General features: G+C 40.5%; 1 pseudogene; it reads right to left on the reverse strand.

The window, feature by feature from the left end:
- Positions 1–1,648: 1,648 nt before the first annotated feature.
- Positions 1,649–3,674, reverse strand: LOC119784230 (annotated as a pseudogene).
- Positions 3,675–24,661: the final 20,987 nt, after the last annotated feature.

Consider the following 24,661-nt stretch of genomic DNA (forward strand, 5'->3'; position numbering starts at 1 on the left):
TTCGTTGACTTTTGAATCCAGACTGGATTCTAACCTTTGTCTCTGTTTTCCAGAAACCTGTTTTTCTCCTTTGAAGCTCAGGAAGAGCTTAACCTGCCGAGCCTGCCCTCTGAGCCAAACCTGAAGCCTCTCTCTGGATTTTCCATGCAGCTCTGGACAAAGAGCTGGAAACTCAAAGCCAAGGTCAGCTCTCTCTCAAGAAGTAAGACGCTGAAGCAGTTAACGGACTCTGCTGAACAAACTATCTCCGGACCCAAACATTTTCCCCTCTCAAGGCTCTAACCAAGAACCCTCAAGACTCCAGTGAACCAGTTCCCCAGGCCTGAACCAGAACCAGTGATTCATACATTTGCTTGTGACAATAAACATTGTTAAACCTTTTACTTCTGTTTCTGTCTCCGTGGTGTTCTGCATAACTGGGTCTCACTATGAACCCATCATGACACATTGTAATCCAGGGTTTGTTGTGCCTACTGTACACCAGTTTTTAGGGTGACTTATTCAAGACCAGATTGGAGATTTATTAAAAACAACAAAGTCAAGAATCAAAAGCCTTAGACTCTTCTGCTTTGTTTGCTTAGATTCCAACAGGGTAAATAAAGCACTTTCGTTTAGCTACATTAGTTAAAAGCAAAGAAAGAAAAATACTACTGAATACAGAAGCCTTAAATACCCAAGCTCCATTTGATATCAGAGATCTGATTGTTCCTTATGTTCCTAACAGAGCACTTCGCTCTCAATCTGCAGGTTTACTAGTGGTTCCCAGAATTTATAAAAGTCGAATGGGAGGCAGATCTTTTAGTTATCAGGCTCCCTCTCCTGTGGAACTAACTACCAGTCTGTGAGGCAGACACCTGTCTACTTTTAAGGCAAAGGCTTAAAACTTTCCTTTTAGATAAAGCTTATAGTTAGAGTGGCTCAGGTTATCCTGACCTATCTCTATAGTTATTCTGCTATAGGCCTAGACTTCTGGGAGGACATAGGGACCCCTATATCCTCATTCTGCTTCATCTATCTCTATTCTCCCACTCTGCAGAATCTATTAGTTTAATCTCTAATGTTCTGCTCTCTCTGCTTTTTCTCATAAGTAGCTTCATCTGGTCTGTTCCTGACTGTGACTCCATCCTGGAGAGAAATATCAGCTGTGCTGCTGCCATCAACACCTTTGTTTATAGATGTTGGAGACCGGTCTTTTTTTTCTTCCACTGTAGTCCTGTTTCTCTGACTGTGACTGGGTGGATGTGCTCTCTTCATCCTCTGACATGGGAGCTGACTCGGTGCTCGTCTGCCTGGCTGTGTGTTTCCTGGACGGGGCCGCCTTTTACAGCTGCTTTTTTTTATCTATGCTTCTGTCCGCCTTGAACACCAGTCAGCCTCAGCAGATGGCTGCTCACACTGAGCCTGGTTTTGCTGGAGGTTTCTTCCTGTTTAAAGAGAGTTTTTCCTCTCCACTGTCGCTACAAGCATGCTTAGTGTGAGGGATTGCCTCCGTGTCAATAAGTCAATGCAATCAACTGGTTTTCCTTAGATAGAAAACTGTGAATCTATTTGACTGTATGATCTGGTGAACTGTGAAGTGCCTTGAGATGAATAAACTGAATTGAACTGAATTGAATTAAAGAGTCAAGTTACAGTTTAGTCTCCATACCTCAAAGGTGAACGGGTAGGCGTGTTCTCCAGTTTTTTAATCAGGCGTTCTTGAAGACGAGTCAGACTCTTCTTCTCCTCAGGTACTGGAGGAAATGCCTGGATATTCGCCACAAACAGGTCCTTCCTAAACGTTAATCCAAGGACGTCCAAAACCTCCCGACCATATCGGAATGCACAGGTCAGAGTGACAAACACTGATAGAAAACAGAAATCAATTCATGTTAGAGTACTAATGTTCCCTGAAGCTAAAGCTGCTGACTTTGGATTCAGGCATGCTACTTTTCATTTTTTTTTTTATGTTCAGCATCTCCAGGAGTCTTCCCTGAGGTACACCACTAAATTACACAACAGACCGCTGCCTCAACTAGAATACTAGAAATCCATTTGTTAGGATTCTTACCTTTCCTCTCTTTCAGGTATTCTGGGTCGATCAAAACAACACCGTCTGTAAGAAGACATGAACAGAGAGTGAACAAAGCCTGATGGATGGGTCTAAAAATATAACTTAAAGTAAAACCTCCTCTCACCAACAGGCTCTACAAGGTCCAAATGGTCCACAAAAGTCTCTCTTTCCCAGGTAGACTGTGAGCTGATGGAAAATCACAACAGAATCGGACTCAGAATCAGATGGTAATTCTAATTAATTACTAAAATTAATTAATGGTAATTACCTTCACACTTGCACACTAAGTCAATCTTCTTTGGAATAAGTGCATTTTCCCTTGTCTGATTTGAAAACTCATCAGTGGAATAAGATTTTATAAAATTAACTCCTACGCTGCATCACCAAAAATATTTTAATTCAAGGGTAGGGATACACCATTTGTTTGGCAGATAATCTGATTTACCTGATCAAATTATGACAAATACACTTTTTAAAGAAATCATGACTTATTTTTAGACCAGTTTTTGTATTTCAATGTGCATTTGGGACCCTAATGTGCTGCAATGGCTATGAAAAGAACAAAAGAGGACTGTTTATGGTTTACGTTTCAAAGCGAACAACAAATAACAATATTGGAAAAAAAAAAAAGGAAAAGATCGGGTGCTTAATTACATGAAAAGTATTTTGAAAAAAATACTTTGGCAATAAAATTCGAAAGCACATAAGACCTGCAAGGGGCACAAAACTGTTTTTGGTTCGAAGTTGGAATCTCTTCTTTAGTCTCTTGTTAGTCTTTATGACGCTGAGGTAAACATGGCAAAATGTATGAGGCAAAAAGACTCAATTTTCACAAATAGATATATGATTCACAAATGCACGTGTGGGGTCTCATACAAGAACTGTTCTTACAAAAAAAGATCATTCTTAAGTTGTTTGTATGAGTGATTTAGGAGAAAACATAACTGCTATTTCTAATCTTCTCTCAAGTACAAAAAAAATTGCAAATGCTCCAGAATTGTCGTGGGAGTCTTTCACAATTAGTAAGCTGTTATCCAAAACCCCCGTTTTTCACTTAGGCTAAGTTCAAAAGCATGGATAGAAGCAGCAGGAAAAAACCTTTGCAGCTTAATTTTTCGTTTGCTTGAAAACCCTCAAGGTCTTCAGGAGCATATTTGTTCCCCTTGAAGCACGTCCATTTAAAAGTGTTTTTAAAGATGGGGTTTGAGTTTCGCGTTTCCTGCGTTCAACAGAAAAGAGCAGTTTCTATTTTTCCTGCTAAAAAGGGGGAAAAAAGCATTTTTTAAAAGTTTTTAATGATCCCTGATTTTAAACCGTGAGACATGTTTAGGTTGTCAATTCAATCGCTGGTTGTTTAGGGGGTTTGCCGGGAAAACAACGTGGGTCCCTTTAAATTTAATTGGCAATCCCTTTTGGGGGGGGGGGGGGAAAAGCCTGGTCTAAATTCGGAGGGGACGGATCCACCCCACTTTGGATGGTGCAGCTCTTTTTTAGGAATCTGGCCCCATTTATTAGTCCCCCCAAAACCCCTCCCAACCAGGGTGCAGACCGGGGAAGCAGGGGTTTGTATTTTAAAACACAATCTCGGGCGCTTCTCTACTGTTCCCCACTCTTTACCCATCCGGGCGTGTCTTCCCCACGCCCAAAAATTCTAAAAAATTTAGAAAAGTTTCCCCAAAGGATTTAAATCATGATAATCTAATTAAAATCAAAAAAAAACCCCAAAATTTTGGGGAAAAAAGTTAAAAAATTTAAAAAGGGGGGGCCCTGTTTAAAATAAGATCGCTTTCCTACCAAAAAAGTTACTTTTTAATGACTTGTTTTGTGATAACCCACATTGCCCTTTTTTTCCCTTTACAAAAACCGGGGCTCAGAAAAAAAGAGGATTTGTGAGCAAAAATGAGGCAACTCCTTAAAAGCTATTTTAAATTTTCAATCCCCAAAAGTTTGGGCGAGGAGGAGGGTAGCAACAATCTTCCGTTTTGATTTAAACTTGATTATCCCAAAAAATTTAAATTTCCCTTTAAAAATTTTTTAAAAAATTTTTTTAACCCCTTAAATTTTCCCCTGATAAAAAATTTAAAAGCAAAAAAAAACCTCTTCTTTTTGAAAACTTTGTATCGTCCCCCAGGTCCTTCTCTGAATTTTTTAGTTGAGGTTTTCCCAGATTTCCCTTTTTCTGATTTGGTTTTAAAATTTAATAAAAGGGGGTCATCATAGGGGGGAGATTTTAACATCCATGTGACTTTGAAAGGCGTTTTAGTTTAAAGAGCCCCCCTTTTTAAATGCTATTTGGGACCTTTTGGGCCCTTTGTTAAAATTTGTGAAAAGCCCCAACGCATTCTCATCTTCAAAATTTGGGGATTTTTTTGCTGAAATTACGGCATAAAATGTGAAGAAAAAACCCAGAATTTCCTCAAAAACCCTGCCTCTAGGGACCATTTTCTATATAACCTTTCAGGATTACTTTAACGATTTTCTCCCCCCCCAAAAAAAGGTTCAATTTTAGTAGATTTTTAAACCCCAGATAGTGCGTTAAAAATTTTTAAAATAAAAAATTTCTGCTTCACTTTTTTCTGTTCTGTGTAAACGGGAGCAGTGCTGCAGAGTGCAAAAGCTTAGCTTTTTCCCCCTTTCACGGTTGATGATTTTGTTGTTTGGGGTTGAGTTCTTTGCGTTTTTGGGCCTTAGACAACCCCAGCCCCTTTAAAAAAAAAAAATGAAAAACCAAAAAAATAAAAAAAAAAAAATCCCTTTTTTAAAATTGGGTTTTTTTTAAAGCAGGCTGCGTATTTGAAGCAAAATGCTGGGAAAAACGGGAGAGAAAATATCGCCCCACAGGCCTGCGGGAGTTTTTCCTAGTCGGGGAAAAAGGGTTTTTATGCTGTAATAGGGGAAAACCCTTTGTAAAGCAAGGCAGTATTTCCTCATTAATAGAGGAGAATAAAGAATAATCCTAGTTTTTTCTTTTTAATACAGTTGCCAAACTAAACCCCGGAGCCTTAGCTCTGTTAAAACCGCCATTCCACCGCTTTTGAGCAATGTTTTTTTGGGGGATTCTTTATAAAAAAGATTGATCTTATTAAAAAAAAAGATCATAAGCACTCCTCTACCCGCGATTGTACCGGGAGGTGGGTCAGGGGTTTCTGAACTGGGTTTGGGACTGCTTTGTTTCCATTTTAAAAACTCTTGAATTAGAAAAAATTTTTGTTTTCATCTAAGCCAAAAACCCTTGTATTTTAAAGACCCATTTCCAACCGGGTTTTATTTAAGGAGGTTTTCCCCTTTGATCTCCTCCTCCATTTTAGAGGGTAAATTAATCTATCTCTGTTACAGGGATATTTAACTAGAGCTTTTGGGATTGCTGAAATTTAAAACCCTCTGTTTAAGAAACCGTCTCTTGACCCAGATGACTTGGTCTTTATAGCCCTATATCCAATCTTCCTTTCTTACCCAAAAAATTCTTGAGAAAGTATTTGGGGCAAACAAGTTTGCAAATCATTTCCCAACCATAATAAACCCTTTTTGAAGAGTTTCAGTCTGGCTTTAGAGCTAAACTTAGCACTGAAAAAGCTCGGGGAAAGTCACTAATGATATTTTCTTGGCCTCAGATAAGGGATTGTATCTGTGCTGTCCTGTTGGATCTTAGTGTTCCCTTTTTTGATACAGTTTTCCATAAATATTCTTTTAAAAAAGACTTGAATATTTTGTTGGAAAAAAGGAAAACCAGCACTGGGACGGGTTTTAAATTTTATTATCGGGCAAAATTCAGTTTGTTTTTGGAAATTTGATAGATCTTCAAAACCCCAAAAGGGTTTTCCCTGGGGGAGTACCCCAGGGATCGGTGCTAGGGACCAATTCTTTTTTACTTTATACATGCTAAAAATTTGGGTTTAAAATTTAAATTAGACAGAGGGGGTTTTAATTTCCACTGTTATGCGTGATACCCAGTATTTCTGTCTATAAATAAAGTGAAGCAAAAACCCATTACTTTGATTACAGGCATGTCTTAAAGAAAAAAAACCCGGGGGGCTTTTAAATTTTTTCTGCTTCTGAATGCAGAAAAAAAAAAGTTATAGTCTTTGGACCAGAGTCTCTGAAAAAAAAAACTGATTAGCCATTTCATTTTTTTTGGGAGGGGATTAAACTGATTTCAGATAAAAAAAGAAAAAAAATTTGGTGTTATTTTTGTCAGGTACCTGTCTTTTTTAAACCCATTTCAAAGAGGTTTCTAAAATTTTCCTTCTTTAACTGAGGAAAAAATTGAAAAAATTAGAAATTCCTGTCCAGGGGTGATGTGAAAAAATAGCCCAATCCCATTTGTTACTTCAAGGCTGGACTATTGAAATTTTTTTACTTTTCGGGGGAAGGGTCCACAAATGTATTTAAAAAAGCCTTCGCGGATCCCAAAAATGCTGCACCCAGGTTCTAAATAAAAAATAAAAAAAAGAGAGTTTCAATCTCTCCTACCCTGGCTTTCTTCTTTTGGGTTTCCCTTTTTTTAAAAAAAAAGGGAAATTAAAATTTTAAAACCCTCCTTCTCACATAAAAAACCCTTTTAAATGGCCAAGCCCCATCTTTATCAGGATTGATTGTTCCTTATGTTCCTAACGGGAGCACTTCGTTCTAAAATCTCCCGGTTTTACTAGTGGTTCCTAGAATTTCAAAAAGTAGAATGGGAGGCAGTCTTTTAGTTATCAGGCCCCCCCCCCTGTGGAACCAACTCCCAGTTTTAGTCCGTTGGGGGGAAGACCCCCTGTTTTTTTTTAAAAGGGCTAGGTTTTAAAATTTTTCATTTTTGTTAAAGCTTATATTTAAAGGGTGGCTCGGTTTCCTAAAGCTATCTTATAGTTATGTGCTTAGGCTTAGATTTTTTGGGGGACATAGGGCCCCCCCATTTCACCCATTCTGTTCATTCTCTCTCTGTTTTCCTATTCTGCAGAATCGGTTGTTCAATCTCAAACCCTTCTGTCTCTCTGCTTTTCCTCAGAGTAGCTTTCCCCTCGTTGTTCCGTTTGGTGTGACGTACCCTGGAAAAAAAAAATATCGCTGTGCTGCCTTCTATCAACCCCCTTGTTAATAGATGTTGGAGATCGGCTGTTTTCCCGTGTGGTCCTTTTCCTTTACCGTGACTGGTTTGGGTGTGCTCTCTTCGTCCCTTTGGGGATGGGAGCTGCCTTGGAGCTCGTCTGCCTGGTGTGTGTTTCCTGGGCGGGGGCCCCCTTTTTACAGCTTTCTTTTTGTTCTCTGCTTCTGTTTCCCTTTTAAACCCCCGTCGGCCTGGCAGATGGCCGCTTCACATGAGCCCCGGTTTCCCGCTGGAGGTTTCTTCCCGTTAAAAAAGGGGGTTTTTCCCCCCCCTTCACTGTCCCCCCTTCCAAAGATGCTTAGTGTGGGGGATTGTATTTGAGTCAATTTAGTCAAAGCAATCAAACTGGTTTCCTTTTGATAGAAAACTTTGTTTTCAATTTTAAATGTATGTCTGGTTTTTTCTGTAAAATGCCTTGAATGACATGTGTTGTGAAAATTTTGGGGTATTAAAAAACTGATTGAATTGAATTTAAAATGGGGAAAATACATCTTTTAAAACTTCATTGTGCAGTCAGTTCATCAAGATTTTCAATCCCGGCCCAAAATTTGTATTTTTACTGTTGAACCCGGACAAAACCCTGCACACGCCCGGGGCTCTGTCCTGGAAATCCGCAGCAACAGAAACCTCTGGCTCGGGGTCCTTGAGGGGTTTTCATTTTGTTCCTGGTGCCTGGGAAAGGGGATGTTTGCAGGGTTTTTTATGTTTGTAATTAGTTTCCCTTTTTCCCCATGATTCTCATTTGCTCTGACTTTTCACTTTTGGCTGTAAGGGGTTTTTAAAGGGAAAAGCCAGTAAATTGAATATTTTGGAAAAATTTATTTAAATTTCAGTAATTGCATTCAAAAAAGGTTTTAACATTGCACATAGACTGATGCATTCAAATGTATATTTCATTTAATTTTGATGATTTGAAGTGGCAACAAATGAAAATCCAAAATTCCGTGTGTCACAAAATTAGAATATCGTGTAAGGGTTAAATTTTGAAGACACCTGGTGCCACAAACTAATCAGCTGATTAACTCAAAACACCTGCAAAGGGCTTTAAATGGTCTCTCAGTCCAGTTCTGAAGCCTACACAAACATGGGGAAGACTTCAGATTTGACAGCTGTCCAAAAGGCGACCATCGACACATTGCACAAGGAGGGAAAGACACAAAAGGTTATTGCTGAAGAGGCTGGCTGTTCTCAGAGCTCTGTGTCCAAACACATTAATAGAGAGGCAAAGGGAAGGAAAAACTGTGGTCAGAAAAAGTGTGCAAGCGATAGGGCTCACTGCGCCCTAGTCAAGATTGTGAAAAGAAAACATTCACAAGGAGTGGACAGCTGCTGGAGTCAGTGCTTCAAGATCCACCACCAAGAGACGCTTGAAAGACATGGGTTTCAACTGCCGCATACCTCGTGTCAAGCCACTGTTGACCAAGAAACAGCGCGAAAAGCGTCTCACCTGGGCTAATGAAAAAAAGAGCTGGACTGCTGCTGAGTGGTCCAAAGTCATGTTTTCTGACGAAAGCAAATTTTGCATTTCCTTTGGAAATCGAGGTCCCAGAGTCTGGAGGAAGACAGGAGAGGCACAGGATCCACGTTGCCTGAAGTCTAGTGTAAAGTTTCCACCATCAGTGATGGTTTGGGGTGCCATGTCATCTGCTGGTGTCGGTCCACTCTGTTTCCTGAGATCCAGGGTCAACACAGCCGTCTACCAGCAAGTTTTAGAGCACTTCATGCCTCCTGCTGCTGACCTGCTCTATGGAGATGGAGATTTCAGGTTCCAACAGGACTTGGCGCCTGCACACAGCGCAAAATCTACCCGTGCCTGGTTTACGGACCATGGTATCTCTGTTCTAAATTGGCCAGCAAACTCCCCTGACCTTAGCCCCATAGAAAATCTGTGGGGTATTGTGAAAAGGAAGATGCAGAATGCCAGACCCAAAAACACAGAAGAGTTGAAGGCCACTATCAGAGCAACCTGGGCTCTCATAACACCTGAGCAGTGGCAGAAACTCATCGACTCCATGCCACGCCGCGTTACTGCAGTAATTAAGGCAAAAGGAGCTCCAACCAAGTATTGAGTATTGTACATGCTCATATTTTTCATTTTCATACTTTTCAGTTGGCCAACATTTCTAAAATAAAATCCCTTTTTTGTATTAGCCTTAAAGCTATAATGTAATAATTAAAGGGATATACAGTCAGAAATGTAATATATTATACATAACTATGTTATTTATCATCATCTACGAGCTCAGCCTCTTAACCTTAATATTTGCGTTGCCTTAGAATCTGTTATTTATAATTACATAGGAGCGGGTCTCGCAGCCATGGAGGCAGACATCTTAGCGCTACGGCAGCGCAGAGCCAACAAACTAGCGATTGCGAGATCGCCAAAACGTCACAACGATGTAGAAAAAATAAAGGGTATATTTATTATCTTAAGTCTACATGAAATCTATACCCTACACAGACTAATGAAATACTCTCTGTAAAATTATCTATGTAAACAAACCTCATTTCTTGAGAAGGTAGGTGATGCGGACGTCGTGGAAGATATTTTGTCCCGTAACGCTCGCCGTACTGTTGGGGGGGAGAAGCGGTGGCGGGGAGATGTTCATGTTGCTGCAGTCTGCAGTCTGACCGCTAGATGTCGCTAAAGGTTACACACTGTAGCTTTAAGTAATATTCTAATTTTGTGACACACGGAATTTTGGATTTTCATTTGTTGCCACTTCAAATCATTAAAATTAAATGAAATAAACATTTGAATGCATCAGTCTGTGTGCAGTGAATAAATATAATGTACAAGTTACACCTTTTGAATGCAATTACTGAAATAAATCAAGTTTTTCAAAATATTCTAATTTACTGGCTTTTACCTGTATAGTCAGGTGTCTACCTTTCCTGATCAAGTCCAAGCAGTTTAATAAAACACAGCTGGATTCCAATGAAGGAGCAAAACCATCTCAAGGAGGATCAGACATGGACAGCATTTGAGTTAAATATGAGCATCAAAGCAAAGGGTCTGATTATTTATGACCATTTGATATTTCAGTTTTTCTTTTTTAATAAATTTGCAAAAATGTGTGTGTCTTTTTTTTTGTCAAGATCGGGTGCTGTGTGTACATTAATTATAGATAAAATAACATTTTTGATTTGAGCAAATGGCTGCAATAAAAAAGAGTGAAACATTTAAAGGGGCCTGAATACTTTCCGTACCCACTCTACACTCACCGGCCACTTTATTAGGTACACCTGTCCAACTGCTCGTTAACACTTAATTTCTAAGCAGCCAATCACATGGCTTTGAACGTGGCATGATTGTTGGTGCCAGAAGGGCTGGTCTGAGTATTTCAGAAACTGCTGATCTACTGGGACAACCATCTCTAGGGTTTACAGAGAATGGTCCAAAAAAGAAAAAACATCCAGTGAGCGGCAGTTCTGTGGGTGGAAATGCCTTGTTGATGCCAGAGGTCAGAGGAGAATGGCCAGACTGGTTCGAGCTGATAGAAGGGCAACAGTGACTCAAATAAGCACCCGTTACAACCAAGGTGGGCAGAAGAGCATCTCTGAACCCATAGTACGTCGAACTTTGAGGCAGATGGGCTACAGCAGCAGAAGACCACACCGAGTGCCACTCCTTTCAGCTAAGAACAGGAAACTGAGGCTACAATTTGCACAAGCTCATCGAAATTGGACAATAGAAGATTGGAAAAATGTTGCCTGGTCTGATGAGTCTCGATTTCTGCTGCGACATTCGGATGGTAGGGTCAGAATTTGGCATCTACAACATGAAAGCATGGATCCATCCTGCCTTGTATCAACGGTTCAGGCTGGTGGTGGTGGTGTCATGGTGTGGGGAATATTTTCTTGGCACTCTTTGGGCCCCTTGGTACCAATTGAGCATCGTTGCAATGCCACAGCCTACCTGAGTATTGTTGCTGACCATGTCCATCCCTTTATGAGCACAATGTACCCAACTTCTGATGGCTACTTTCAGCAGGATAATGCGCCATGTCATAAAGCTGGAATCATCTCAGACTGGTTTCTTGAACATGACAATGAGTTCACTGTACTCAAATAGCCTCCACAGTCACCAGATCTCAATCCAATAGAGCATCTTTGGGATATGGTGGAACGGGAGATTCGCATCATGGATGTGCAGCCGACAAATCTGCGGCAACTGTGTGATGCCATCATGTCAATATGGACCAAACTCCCTGAGGAATGCTTCCAGCACCTTGTTGAATCTATGCCACGAAGAATTGAAGCAGTTCTGAAAGCTAAAGGGAATGCTTATGCATTCCCACTTATTGTTTTTCTGTTTCTCTTTATTATCAAGTGGGAATGCTTATGCATTCCCACTTATTGTTTTTCTGTTTCTCTTTATTATTATCAAGTGGGAATGCTTATGCATTCCCACTTATTGTTTTTCACTTTTAATTTTTCTGACTCTAACTAGTCCCGCAGTTTTCAGCTGATTTAAACAAATTTGGTATCAAAACGTTCAGCTTGTTCAGGAGAATTCTGCTATATCTTTTGGTAAAGATATTGTTCGTAGTTTTTGCGATATTCAGCTTTTTCTGCGATTTTTGGCCCCATTGAAATGCATGTAAAACTTCAAAAATTCCACTAAATCTTCAGCTACTTTGCCCTTTAACTACTTCAGCATACTTTCAGCTAGAAACACCATTCAACTTTTAAAATGTTTCCGTATCTTTCTGCTATTACTGTTTAACTCGGCTTTCAGCTAACTTTTACAGTTTTGCTTCAGTGAAGCTTCAAACTTTTAAACATTTTTTACTGATTTTCAAATTTATAATGGAAGTCTATGGATGGAATGTTCAGCTGCTAGAGTGTGCCACTCTAGCATTTTCAAACATTTCACTCATGCCGAACAGCTTCAACTCACTCGCTCATTTTTTACTCTATCTAGATAAATTAATAGAAAGCCAATGAGAGCTCTCTGAAAATCCGAACTGAAAATTCAAAAAAACAGACTTTTTCGTATCGCTCCCATTCGGGAACCATTCGACGTAGCAACATGAGCCTTGTGGAAGTTGTTCCTCAGACCTTCCTAGCACTCACAATGAAGGAAGTGTGTCGATATCTTTTATCGTTTAGCTAGGAAAAAGGTTTGTTCGGGGGTAACAAATCTGTCCGAACCCCAAAATCGGGATTTTGACAATTATACACTTTTTTACATCGTCACCACGCCTAGACGAAATATTGTAGAAATAAGAAAGTTACACCAGTTGTAGTCCAAAGATGGCTGACGCTCACGGTGAAAGAATTTTTTGAATACCTAATACGGTTTTGGCTCACCGCTCGTTTGTTCGGAGGGAAAGTTTTGCTTTTGAGAGTTCTGCTCTACCATTGTGCTGCATGTTAATCAATGAGACCAGCAGGATTTCTCAAACCTTTTTATTCCTCTTTCCCATTAAGGTTGTGAATGAGCTACATCCATGAAAGTTACCCCAATTGGAGACAAAGGATAGCTCTCGCTTAGACTGAAAGAATTTTTTAGATACCATTTACGGTTTGTCTTCAGCACTTGTTTGTTCGGAGCTGAAAATCCCATTCAAAAAAGCCTGAGAACTAAGGAACGAAAGTGAAGCGCATGTCTCTCTGTCACTGACAGGCTCGTTAACGTCGTCAAGGTAACCGTGCTTCAAAGAGATTTTACCTCCACCACTTTAAACAGCACATTTTAATCTAATGGAGGGAGACAACACTGATTTAACATTAGGAAGTGGATACAATATGACTACTGGCCATGACCCTTCCCTTCACACGCAACCCTGATAGACTTTCAAAATAAGACTCCGGGGACCCTTCAAAATAAAAGCCCCTACATTAAACTCATATTTTTTTCCCAGCATATGGGTCAACATTATGATCCGAACTCAACCACTTTTTAAAAATTAGACTCTAGGGAGGTTTTCAAAACACACCCCACAGCAAATTTCAAAATAAAAGCTTCCCATTGCCACTTCATCTACTGCCCTAATAACAGGGGAAAAGAGTGATTTAAGGATTTGAAAGTCATCAAATATCACTGCTGGGTCTGACCACTTTACTCAACACACAACCATGCTAGACTTTCAAAATAAGACTCCAGTGACCCTACAAAATAAAAGCCTCTATATTATACTTGTCTATTAATTGATGCAAATGGCTCAGCATTATGACCCAAACTCTACCAGCTTGATTCTATTAGACTCTAGGGACCTTTTCACAACATACCCCAGAGCGAATTTCACAATAAAAGTCTCCCATTTATCTCTAATACATTATCTATTCACCCAATAACATGGAAAACCAGTGATTTCATATTTAGAAATGGATTCTATATCACTGCTGGGCATGACCCTTCCCTTCCAACACATCCATGATAGACTTTCAAAATAAGACTAAAGGGACCCTACAAAATAAAAGCCTCTTCCTTACGCACACTCATTCATTGTGCAGTATGGCTTGTAGCTATGACCCAGTCAACCAATTTCTTCAAATTACACTACCAAGGCCTGTTGACCACACACCTCAGTTTACATTTCTTAATAAGGCTCTAAGATTTACACTGTAATAAAGCATCTGCTAACCTAGTAACATGCAGCCTAAGCCTGCCAACGGTGCTTTCATCACCACAGCGGCTCGTATCATGCAGGTTAGTTTTTTTTTATAAATTCAGCTCCTTAAGTGGTATTAGCTCTCTTTCTATCAGCTTCTCTCTCTGTCCTTCCTCTGCTTCTCATGGTTATTCTTGCACATAGGTTTGTACATTTTCAATCCTCAAATGATGACACTGTTTTCTTTATGCTGATCAACATTTTTTGATATCATGTATGGTTTGGCTGTGCAGCTTTTAAGATGAGTTTGTTTCTGCCATTTTACTGCCAAATGATTCTACCCTACAAAATCTTCAGATGATTCAATTGTTTTCTGCAGTTTGAAGTTTCTGATGACTTCCTATCACATTTTTATATGTTCTGCAGTTAATTTCAGCTTTTTTCATTCAGCAAAAGCATTCCCACTTTGATGTTTCTCCGAAACAGCTTTTTCTAGTTATTATTATACTTTCCGTACGTTTTTCCGTCTCTAACTAGTTCCCCATACTTCAGCCGATTTCAACAAATTTGGTATCAAAACGTTCAGCTTCTTCTGGTCCATCCTGCTGTATCTTGTGGTAACTTCAGCTATTATACTTTTTTAAATATTTAGCTTTTTATGACTTTTTCTGTCCCATTGAAATACATGTAAAACTTCAAAAATTCCACTAAATCTTCAGCTACTTTGCCCTTTAACTACTTCAGCATACTTTCAGCTAGAAACACCATTCAACTTTTAAAATGTTTCCGTATCTTTCTGCTATTACTATCTATCTCAGCTTTTTGCTAACTTTTACAGTTTTGCTTCAGTGAAGCTTCAAACTTTAAAAGAAATTTTAAAGATTTTCAGATTTATAATGGAAGTCTATGGACGGAATTCTTCAACTGCTAGAGTGCGTGCTCTAGCTTTTGAGCTGTTCTGGTTTTTCCGAACAAATTGTTCTCAGTCCCTCATTTTTCACTCAGTTGAAATAAATTATACATCAAAACGTAGGGATTTTTGTCAGGATTCAGGAAATATAACCCTCATTTGTGTGGCATTTACGGTTTTCCGACAGTTTGGCCCAGACCACGAAGAAGTCCACACTTCCTCAATAGAAATCCAATGAGAGCTCTCTGAAAATCCGAACTGAAAATTCAAAACAACAGACTTTTTCGTATTGCTCCCATTTGGGAACCGTTCGACGTAGCAACATGAGCCTTGCTAAAGTTGTTCCTCAGACCTTCCTAGCACTCACATTGAAGGAATTGTGTCGATATCTTTTATCGTTTAGCTAGAAAAAAGGTTTGTTCGGGGGTAACAAATCTGTCCGAACACCAAAATCGAGATTTTGACAATTATAGACTTTTTTACATCGTCACCACGCCTAGACGAAATATTGTAGAAATAAGAAAGTTACACCAGTTGTAGTCCAAAGATGGCTGACGCTCACGGTGAAAGAATTTTTTGAATACCTAATATGGTTTTGGCTCACCGCTCGTTTGTTCGGAGGGAAAGTTTTGCTTTTGAGAGTTCTGCTCTACCATTGTGCTGCATGTTAATCAATGAGACCAGCAGGATTTCTCAAACATTTATATTTCTCCTTCCCATTAAGGTTGTGAATGAGCTACATCCATGAAAGTTACCCCAAACTGAGACAAAGGATAGCTCTCGCTTAGACTGAAAGAATTTTTTAGATACCATTTACGGTTTGTCTTCAGCACTCGTTTGTTCGGAGCTGATAATCCCATTAAAAAAAGCCTGAGAACTAAGGAACGAAAGTGATGCGCATGTCTCTCTGTCACTGACAGGCTCGTTAACGTCGTCAAGGTAACCGTGCTTCAAAGGATTTTACCTCCACCACTTTAAACAGCACATTTTAATCTAATGGAGGGAGACAACACTGATTTAACATTAGGAAGTGGATACAATATGACTACTGGCCATGACCCTTCCCTTCACACGCAACCCTGATAGACTTTCAAAATAAGACTCCGGGGACCCTTCAAAATAAAAGCCCCTACATTAAACTCATATTTTTTTCCCAGCATATGGCTCAACATTATGACCCAAACTCAACCACTTTTTAAAATTATACTCTAGGGGGGGTTTCAAAACACACCCCACAGCAAATTTCAAAATAAAAGCCTCCCATTGCCACTTCATCTACTGCCCTAATAACAGGGGGAAAGAGTGATTTAAGGATTGAAAAGTCATCAAGTATCACTGCTGGGTCTGACCCTTTTCTCAACACACAACCCTGCTAGACTTTCAAAATAAGACTCCAGTGACCCTACAAAATAAAAGCCTCTATATTATACTTGTGTATTAATTGATGCAAATGGCTCAGCATTATGACCCAAACTCTACCAGCTTGTTTCTATTAGACTCTAGGGACCTTTTCAAAACATACCCCAGAGCGAATTTCACAATAAAAGTCTCCCATTTATGCTCTAATACATTATCTATTCACCCAATAACATGGAAAACCAGTGATTTCATATTTAGAAATGGATTCTATATCACTGCTGGGCATGACCCTTCCCTTGACACACATCCATGATAGACTTTCAAAATAAGACTAAAGGGACCCTACAAAATAAAAGCCTCTTCCTTATGCACACTCATTCATTGTGCAGTATGGCTTGTAGCTATGACCCAAAGTCAACCAATTTCTTCAAATTACACTACCAAGGCCTGTTGACCACACACCTCAGTTTACATTTCTTAATAAGGCTCTAAGATTTACACTGTAATAAAGCATCTGCTAACCTAGTAACATGCAGCCTAAGCCTGCCAACGGTGCTTTCATCACCACAGCGGCTCGTATCATGCAGGTTAGTTTTTTTTTATAAATTCAGCTCCTTAAGTGGTATTAGCTCTCTTTCTATAAGCTTCTCTCTCTGTCCTTCCTCTGCTTCTCATGGTTAGTCTTGCACATAGGTTTGTACATTTTCAATCCTCAAATGATGACACTGTTTTTCTTTATGCTGATCAACCGACACATTTTAAATAATTTTCCAATTGTTTTGCCAAGTCTTGACATTTCCACATATGATTTCAAAATTTTGATACTTATTCAATACCATCTTCCTCAACATTTTACTTCCCATCCTTAAGCTACTAATTTTTTCTTCAACCAGATAAGATTAAAGTTTTTCTTTGTAATTTCTTTTCTACTTCAGCTAATTTCATACTTTTCAGCCTATGTTGTGAACTTTGGCTTCATTCTGCTCTGTTTCTGGACAGGAATTAAGCTTTTCTGTTTGCTGCTAATTCATAACACGCCTGACATGTTTCTGGAAAGTAGGTAAACCCCCCTTCAAAATTTCTTTATACATTTTTCTAGAAACTTGGGAGACATTATATTAAGACCCTTCTAGTGCCCACATTCAAGACATTTTTTGATATCATGTATGGTTTGGCTGTGCAGCTTTTAAGATGAGTTTGTTTCTGCCATTTTACTGCCAAATGATTCTACCCTACAAAATCTTCAGATGATTCAATTGTTTTCTGCAGTTTGAAGTTTCTGATGACTTCCTATCACATTTTCATATGTTCTGCAGGTAATTTCAGCTTTTTTCATTCAGCAAAAGCATTCCCACTTTGATGTTTCTCCGAAACAGCTTTTTCTAGTTATTATTTATTTTCTCATTGAGGTTTAGCCAGGTAAACGGTAGGTGCGTTAGTTAGTTTTTTCCAGGAGGCATGGCGTCCCCCGTGACGCCTCCTCCATCTATCAGGCAGGGAGTGCGGATAGTCCCGCCGGATGGCTCTGTATCTGTAGAGGAGGTGTTGTTGGCTGTTGGTGAACAGGTAGGACACGACAAACTTTCTCACGCTTCACGAATGAACAAAGCAGTGGTGGTGTTTTTGAAAGATGAGCCGACTGTCCATCAGCTGATTGAGGCCGGGGTGGTTGTCAGGGATTTATTCCTGCAGGTCTCCCCGCTGTCAGTGCCATCCACACGGATCACCGTATCCGGTGTTCCGCCGTATACCAAACAACCTGTTGGAGAATGAGCTCCGTAGATTTGGCAAACTGGCAAGTATTTTTAGAACAGTTAGTTTGGGGTGCAAGGACCCCAAACTGAAACATGTCCAATCTCTGAGGCGGCAGGTGTTATGTTCCTGGAATCACCCACACAGACCCTGGAGGTGGCATTCAGAGTAAAACATGGAGATGGTTTTTACATGGTGTATGCCAGCTCCGGACACATGAAATGTTTTGAGTGTGGAGATGTTGGACACAAAAGATCTGGGTGTCCACATAAACAACAGGAAGGAGATCACTCAGCGGATACAGCTGGTGGCTTTGCTGCCGGGTCTTCGGGGAGCGCGGTGTCGGTCGCCGCGGGCCCTGTGCCCGCGGGTGCGGCGCCTGCTTCTGGCGGGGCTGCGCCCCACGCCGCGGTGCCCGCGGGTGCGGCGCCCGGTTCTGACGGGGCTGCGCCCCGCGCTGCGGCCGCGGTGCCCGCGGGTGCGGCGCCTGGTGTGGGGGGTGTGGCACCCTCTACGGAGACTATAGTGGCGGATTGCAACGTTGTACAAGAAGTAATTGAACCGAGTCAAGTGGAGAAACAGCAGGTGTCTGAAACTACAGAGAGCTTAAATGAGCAACAGTCAGCAGGAATTGCTGAGGACAGAGCTAGCAGCAGTGTAACGGGACAGGGTGACGTCTGCAGTCAGATTTCATGTGAAGGAGATGAAATGGAATATGAGTCTGAGTCAGACACAGCTTCTATTCCTGAGGGTGTAAACCGAAGGCATGATCTATACTCTCTAGAGGAAATAAATGAGTTTCTGGATGCAACCTTTAATAAATCAGTTAAAGTGAGCGATTACTTTGAGGACACAGATAAGTTTATCAAATCGGTCAGCACTTTAAAGAGACAGGTTGGCAACGACCTCCTGGATGAAAAGAGGCGTTATCGTCTCAACAAACATCTGGCAATACTGAGGAAAGCTAAGAAAGGAAAAGTTGGTAAGAAAGTTAAGAAATAGGAAAAAAAAAAATGCATCATCACATGGTGGCCTCTTCTTTCTACTGCTTTCTACTGGTTTCAGCCTGTATGTTCCTTCTTTTCTTTAATATCTCTATGCAGAGCCTAAAAATAGGATCTTTAAACATTAATGGAGGGAGGGACAAACATAAGAGAGCTTTAATTTCTGAGGTGGCATCTCAAAAAAACATTGATGTGTTATTTTTACAGGAAACACACACTATTGAAACAGATGACACAGATTGGGCCTTAGCATGGGGTGGATTGTGTTTCCTGAGCCACGGCTCTAATCTGAGTGCAGGTGTAGCTATCCTTTTTTCAAATCGTATTGTTCTGTCAAATGTAGTAGTTTCTGATATAGAGCAGGGTCGGATGCAAATAGTACAAGCAACAATCAGAGAGACACCTTTTGTGTTTGTTAATGTATATGTTTCCACCTATGCTGGTAGCCGCAATGATTTTTTTCATAAGCTTAATGACACATTAAAACAGTTTAATAGTAGTTCAGTAGTAGTGGTAGGAGGGGACTGGAATTGTACCACAAATGATTTGGTTGACAGGAATGGAAGAGAGCCTAATTTATCATCAGCTTCTCTTTTATCAAAAATTATTCAAGAAAATGATCTTGTAGATGTCTGGAGGAAACTCCACCCAAATAGTAGACAGTATACGTGGGTGAAAGTCACTGAGGGCAGGGTTAGTGCAGCCAGACTGGACAGATTCTATGTCAACCAAACATACAACAATAGGTTGAGTGCAGCCATGATATCACCTGTTGGTTTTTCGGATCATCATTTAGTAACTGTTCATTTTTCTTTAATGGTGCATCCCCAAAGATCTCCTTTTTGGCATTTTAACATCAAATTGATTTATGACAAAACTTTTTGTCAGTATTTTTCTGATTTCTGGGCACAGTGGAGAAGAAAAAAATCTAGTTTTGAAAACATAGGTCAATGGTGGGAGGTGGGGAAAACTCAAATTAGAATATTTTGTCAGCAGTACTCATCACACACAGAAGCAATAGAAAGGGATCACCTTGAATTATTGGAGAAGGAGATTCTTTTATTGGAAGACGGCATAATTAATGGGTTGGATAAAAATAATGATAATAATCCAACTTGGGATACGAAGAGGACATCTTTGAGTAGGTTTTTATATGAAAAAGCTAAAGGTGCTCTAATTAAATCAAGAATCCTGTCTATTAAAGACATAGATGCGCCCACTCGTTACTTTTTTAAGTTGGAAAGGAAAGTCAGGCAACAGAACCAGATGATACACCTCAAGAACCCTAATGGAACGGTGACTGCTGACCCATCAGAGATGAGGAAGTTGGCTATAGACTTTTACAGAAGCCTGTTCAGCGCTGATGACTGTGACTCTGACTGTGTGGAGGAGATCCTGGAAGGACTCCCTCGGCTGGAGGAAGCATCTTCAGCCTTACTGGAGTCTGTTATTCATTTCGATGAACTGTCTGCAGCGGTGAAACAGCTCAGCTGTGGTCGGTCTCCGGGCATCGATGGACTTCCTGCAGAATTCTATAAGACTTTCTGGAATTTAATTGGAAATGACTTCATGGAGGTTTTCCAGGGATGTTTGGACTCTGGGACACTACCAACGAGCTGTAGGAGGGCAGTCCTGACATTGCTGCCGAAGAAAGGAGATCTGGGTCTACTACAGAACTGGCGGCCTGTCTCACTTTTGTGCACGGACTATAAAATTCTGGCTAAAGTCTTATCGAATAGACTTAAAGAATGTATGGACACGATTGTACATGCCAGCCAAACATACTGTGTCCCTGACAGGACTATAATGGATAATTTGTTTTTGATTAGAGATATTATTGATTTATCTAAATTTCAGGAGTTTGATATAGGTTTGTTTTCTTTAGATCAAGAAAAAGCCTTTGATCGAGTTGATCATAATTATTTGTTTAAAACATTGAAAGCATTCGGGTTTGGTAAAACCTTTATTTCATGGATTGAGTTAATATATTCAGGAGCCACTGTATTGTTAAAGGTAGGAGGGGGTCTTAGCAGACCAGTATCTGTTCAGAGAGGAATCAGGCAGGGATGTCCTCTATCTGGGATGCTGTACGCTTTAGCTATTGAGCCTCTTTTGCATAAGCTTAGGCAGAGTCTGTCAGGGTTAAACTTGGTAGACAACATAAGCAAATCAGTCAGGTTGTCAGCATATGCTGATGACATCACAGTTTTTATAACATGTCAAAACGATATTAAGATTCTGGAACAAGGATTAAAACTATATGAACAAGCTTCTTCTGCTAAGGTCAATTGGTCAAAGTGTGAGGGACTTCTACTGGGAGAGTGGAGCAATAAAGAGCAGCCAACCTTACCAGCAGGGCTGCAGTGGGGCACAGAGGGAATGAAAGTCTTAGGTGTGTTTCTGGGAAATGAACATTTTCAGTCCAAAAACTGGGAGGGTCTAGTTGAGAAAATAAGCGCCCGATTGTCTAGATGGAAATGGGTCCTGCCCCAGTTGTCCTACAGGGGGAGGACTTTGGTCGCCAACTGTCTGGCTGCATCTATGCTCTGGCACCGTGCCATGGTCGTAGTTCCTCCAGACAAAGTCATTAAAGAAATACAGAAGAAACTGGTGGATTTTTTTTGGAATGGATATCATTGGATTAAATCTGCAGTACTGTTTTTACCTGTGTCTGAAGGAGGTCAGGGACTGATTGACCTGAGGAGTCGCATAACTGCGTTTCGGCTTCAGACGGCACAGCGTTTTCTTTACAGGCCACAGCAGCCCTGGACTGAAACGGCTTCCTTGTTGATGCGTAGAGTGAAGAACCTGGCTTATGATAAGCATTTTTTTCTCTTGGAGCTGGACGGTATGGAGGTAACACAGACTTCCAGTTTTTACCAGTCGGTTCTACATGACTGGAGAACAGTTTTAAAAAGTAAGAGAGATTTCTCTCAGTTATATGGGTCGGTGGAGGAGGAACCTTTGTTTTATAACCTGGCCATTCAGAGCAAGATTCTGGGCTCTGACAGCGTTCGGAGGATCCTTACAGCTGCTGGGCTGACGAAGCTGGGAGGACTGAGGTCAGCGGGTCAGTGGAAAAGTGCTGCCAGACTGTGTCAAGATGTTGGAAGCAAGTCTTTGCGCCTCATGGACAAACTGGTGGAGGAGGTGATGAATGGACTTCTTGGTTCTTTCAGGTGGGCATTAGAGACAGAACACCATACTGAAGGATTTCCTGAGCTGTCCATCTGTGCTGCAGTGGTGGAGCAGGAGGAAGCGCATGGATTTCTGTTGTCCTTCAAAACACCTGAGTTGGGGAACTTCTCTGAGGCATCAAAAAAAGAGTTTGTACGCTGTGTCTGTGAAGGTCCTGAACAGAGCGATGTTGTCCGGGGTCAGAGAGTCGAGGTGGGCTGATGTGTTGGCGCCAGGTTCATCTCCCAGGGGTAGCTGGAGGTCCCTGTACAAAGCTCCCATAGAGAAACGCAGTGCGGATCTCCAGTGGAGGGTAGTACACGGGGCCGTGGCCACGAACAGACATGTGGCGCGTATTGATCACAGATCAGGGAGTCAGTGTGCCTTTTGTCAGGCTGAGGAAACGCTACAGCATCTCTGGCTCGGATGTTCCAGACTGGTTCCTCTCTTCTCATTGCTAAAGCAGTGGGTGGGCAGATTAGGATTCAGTTTTAATAATGAACTGTTTATTTTTGGTCCCAGATACTCAGTAGCACAACGGCGTAATATTTGTCTGGTTAATTTTTTGTTTGGTCAGGCAAAGATGAGCATTTGGCTCAGCAGGAGAAATAAAATGAAGGAGAAAGGTTCTGTAGATGTTGACCTGATGTTCAGAGGGCTGGTAGCTGCACGTATTAGGACAGAGTTTGCCTTTTATAAGGTGGTGTCAGACTTGAAAGAGTTCATCTGTATTTGGGGAAGTAGAGATATTTTATGTCATGTAATTGATGAATTGCTAACTCTCAGTTTTTGAGGGTTTTTTTGTTTGGATTTCGGGCTGTTTGTATGACTGTATATATATAACTCACTTGTGAGTTTTTTGTAATGACATATTGGACCAATAAAAGGAGTTCATGGTCTCTCTCTCTCTCTCTCTCTCTCTCTCTCTCTCTCTCTCTCTCTCTCTCTCTCTGTCTCACCTCATCGCTTCATAAGAACAATAAGTCAATCAGATCCCTCTTGCAGAGAGAGGTGGCATCTGTTCCTGCTGTTCTATCATATTGGAACCGATTTGTGTCTGATGTGTCCTGGAAACACACTTGGCTGTTACCTAATCACTTTCTCCTCACTAACAAGGTGAGAGAAGTCTCATTCAAACTCATTCACAGGATTTATCCTGTAAAAGACTACCTAAAAAAGTTTAAACCTGATATTCCTGTGAACTGCACTTTTTGTGATCTTCTCCCAGAAACTGTAACACATTTGTTTTGGTTGTGTCCATTAGGGCTGCAACAACGAATCGATAAAATCGATAAAAATCGACTTTTAAAAGCGTTGGCAACGAATTTAATCATCGATTAGTTGTGTCGCGCGATTAATGCGTCATCCGCCGCCGCCGTCATCCGGGGGAAGAAAAAAAAATATGGCGGAGCGAGTCAGCGCCGCAGTTGCAGTGTTGTCAACTCAGCGACTTTTCAGACCCCTCCAGCGACTATTTTTCAAAAAAGCGACTAGCGACAAATCTGGCAACTTTTTACGGTGTCACTGGCGGCTTTTGCCTGCCGTGGGGCGCCTCCCCCATCCCAACGCCTTTCTCCCTCTCCCACAGGAATCCCTCTCAGCACGGCAGTCAGAGCCGCAGGATTTTAGTGAGGAGTTTAACCTCAGCGTCCAGACTGCAAATGAAGCGCGCATGCGCCGGGATTGACGGCGCAAATTGATCACAATAATTAAAATAGCCTGCGCTTTGTAAAGTGAAAAAAGTCGTAACATGCAACTTTTGTAAAAACAAATGAACATGGCACGGAAGCACCACTGTTATGATGCAGCACCTGAAAAGAAAACACGTTGGAGCCTTCAATGGCAGTGAAGAGAGCTGATCAGCAGGGTGAGCGACCATGTTTGTTTCATTTTAAAGAGGGGAAACGTAACGTTAGTTTCTCAGGTAGCTCATCTGATGCTTTCCTTACCTTGTTAGTAGGTTACAGACAGTGATAAGGTTGGCTACTTATTTTACTTTTAATTTCATTTAAATTTGTTTAAGCAGCGTTTATATTTTCTTTATAAATAAATTAACTTGCAAATTATGAGGGCAAGGCTTTTAAAGTTTAAATCTTCTGGCAAAGATAAAGAAAAGAAGATCCTGCAATTTATGGAAGTAAAGCAGAACAAAATCCAGCAAGATCAGTAATATGTCAATTAATTATCTGCCACATTCCCATGTAAATACCTGTCTTTGGAGGATGTGTTTTTTAGCACCCCTAGTTCTCTCATTTTTATTCCAAATACAATTTATAATTTGAATCACAGGGCTATTTTTATCTCTATGGTTCAGTATTTTCTCAAGTAGCAACTTTAACTGCTATACTTTCCTGTCTTAAAAGGCAGAACTCTTCTAGTCTAAAAAAAACTCATTTGTTGAAATGGGGGGACCTATTGTTTGAACCCCTTAGGGGCTTTAAAAAACAAAAATGCCTGTCTCTTTTTGCGCTTTATGAAACAAAGTAGCCTATATTTTGTGGATGTACAGCTACATTTCTCATGTAAGTTTGCGTAGTTTTTACACAAACATTTATTTTTCATATTACACCAGTACAGTTAATGAGCAACCTGTACTTGTGTGCTTGTTTGTTCTGTCTAAAATTTTTATTTTGGAATAAAGAGGTTAATATAAAAAAATTTTTTTGTCCGATTCATCGATTAATCGAAAAAATAATCGGCCGATTCATCGATTTTTAAAATAATCGTTAGTTGCAGCCCTAGTGTCCATACTCTAAG

The sequence above is a fragment of the Cyprinodon tularosa genome, unplaced genomic scaffold (genome assembly GCF_016077235.1).
Source record: "Cyprinodon tularosa strain WSP-4 unplaced genomic scaffold, ASM1607723v1 ctg2216, whole genome shotgun sequence".
Lineage (NCBI taxonomy): Eukaryota > Metazoa > Chordata > Actinopteri > Cyprinodontiformes > Cyprinodontidae > Cyprinodon > Cyprinodon tularosa.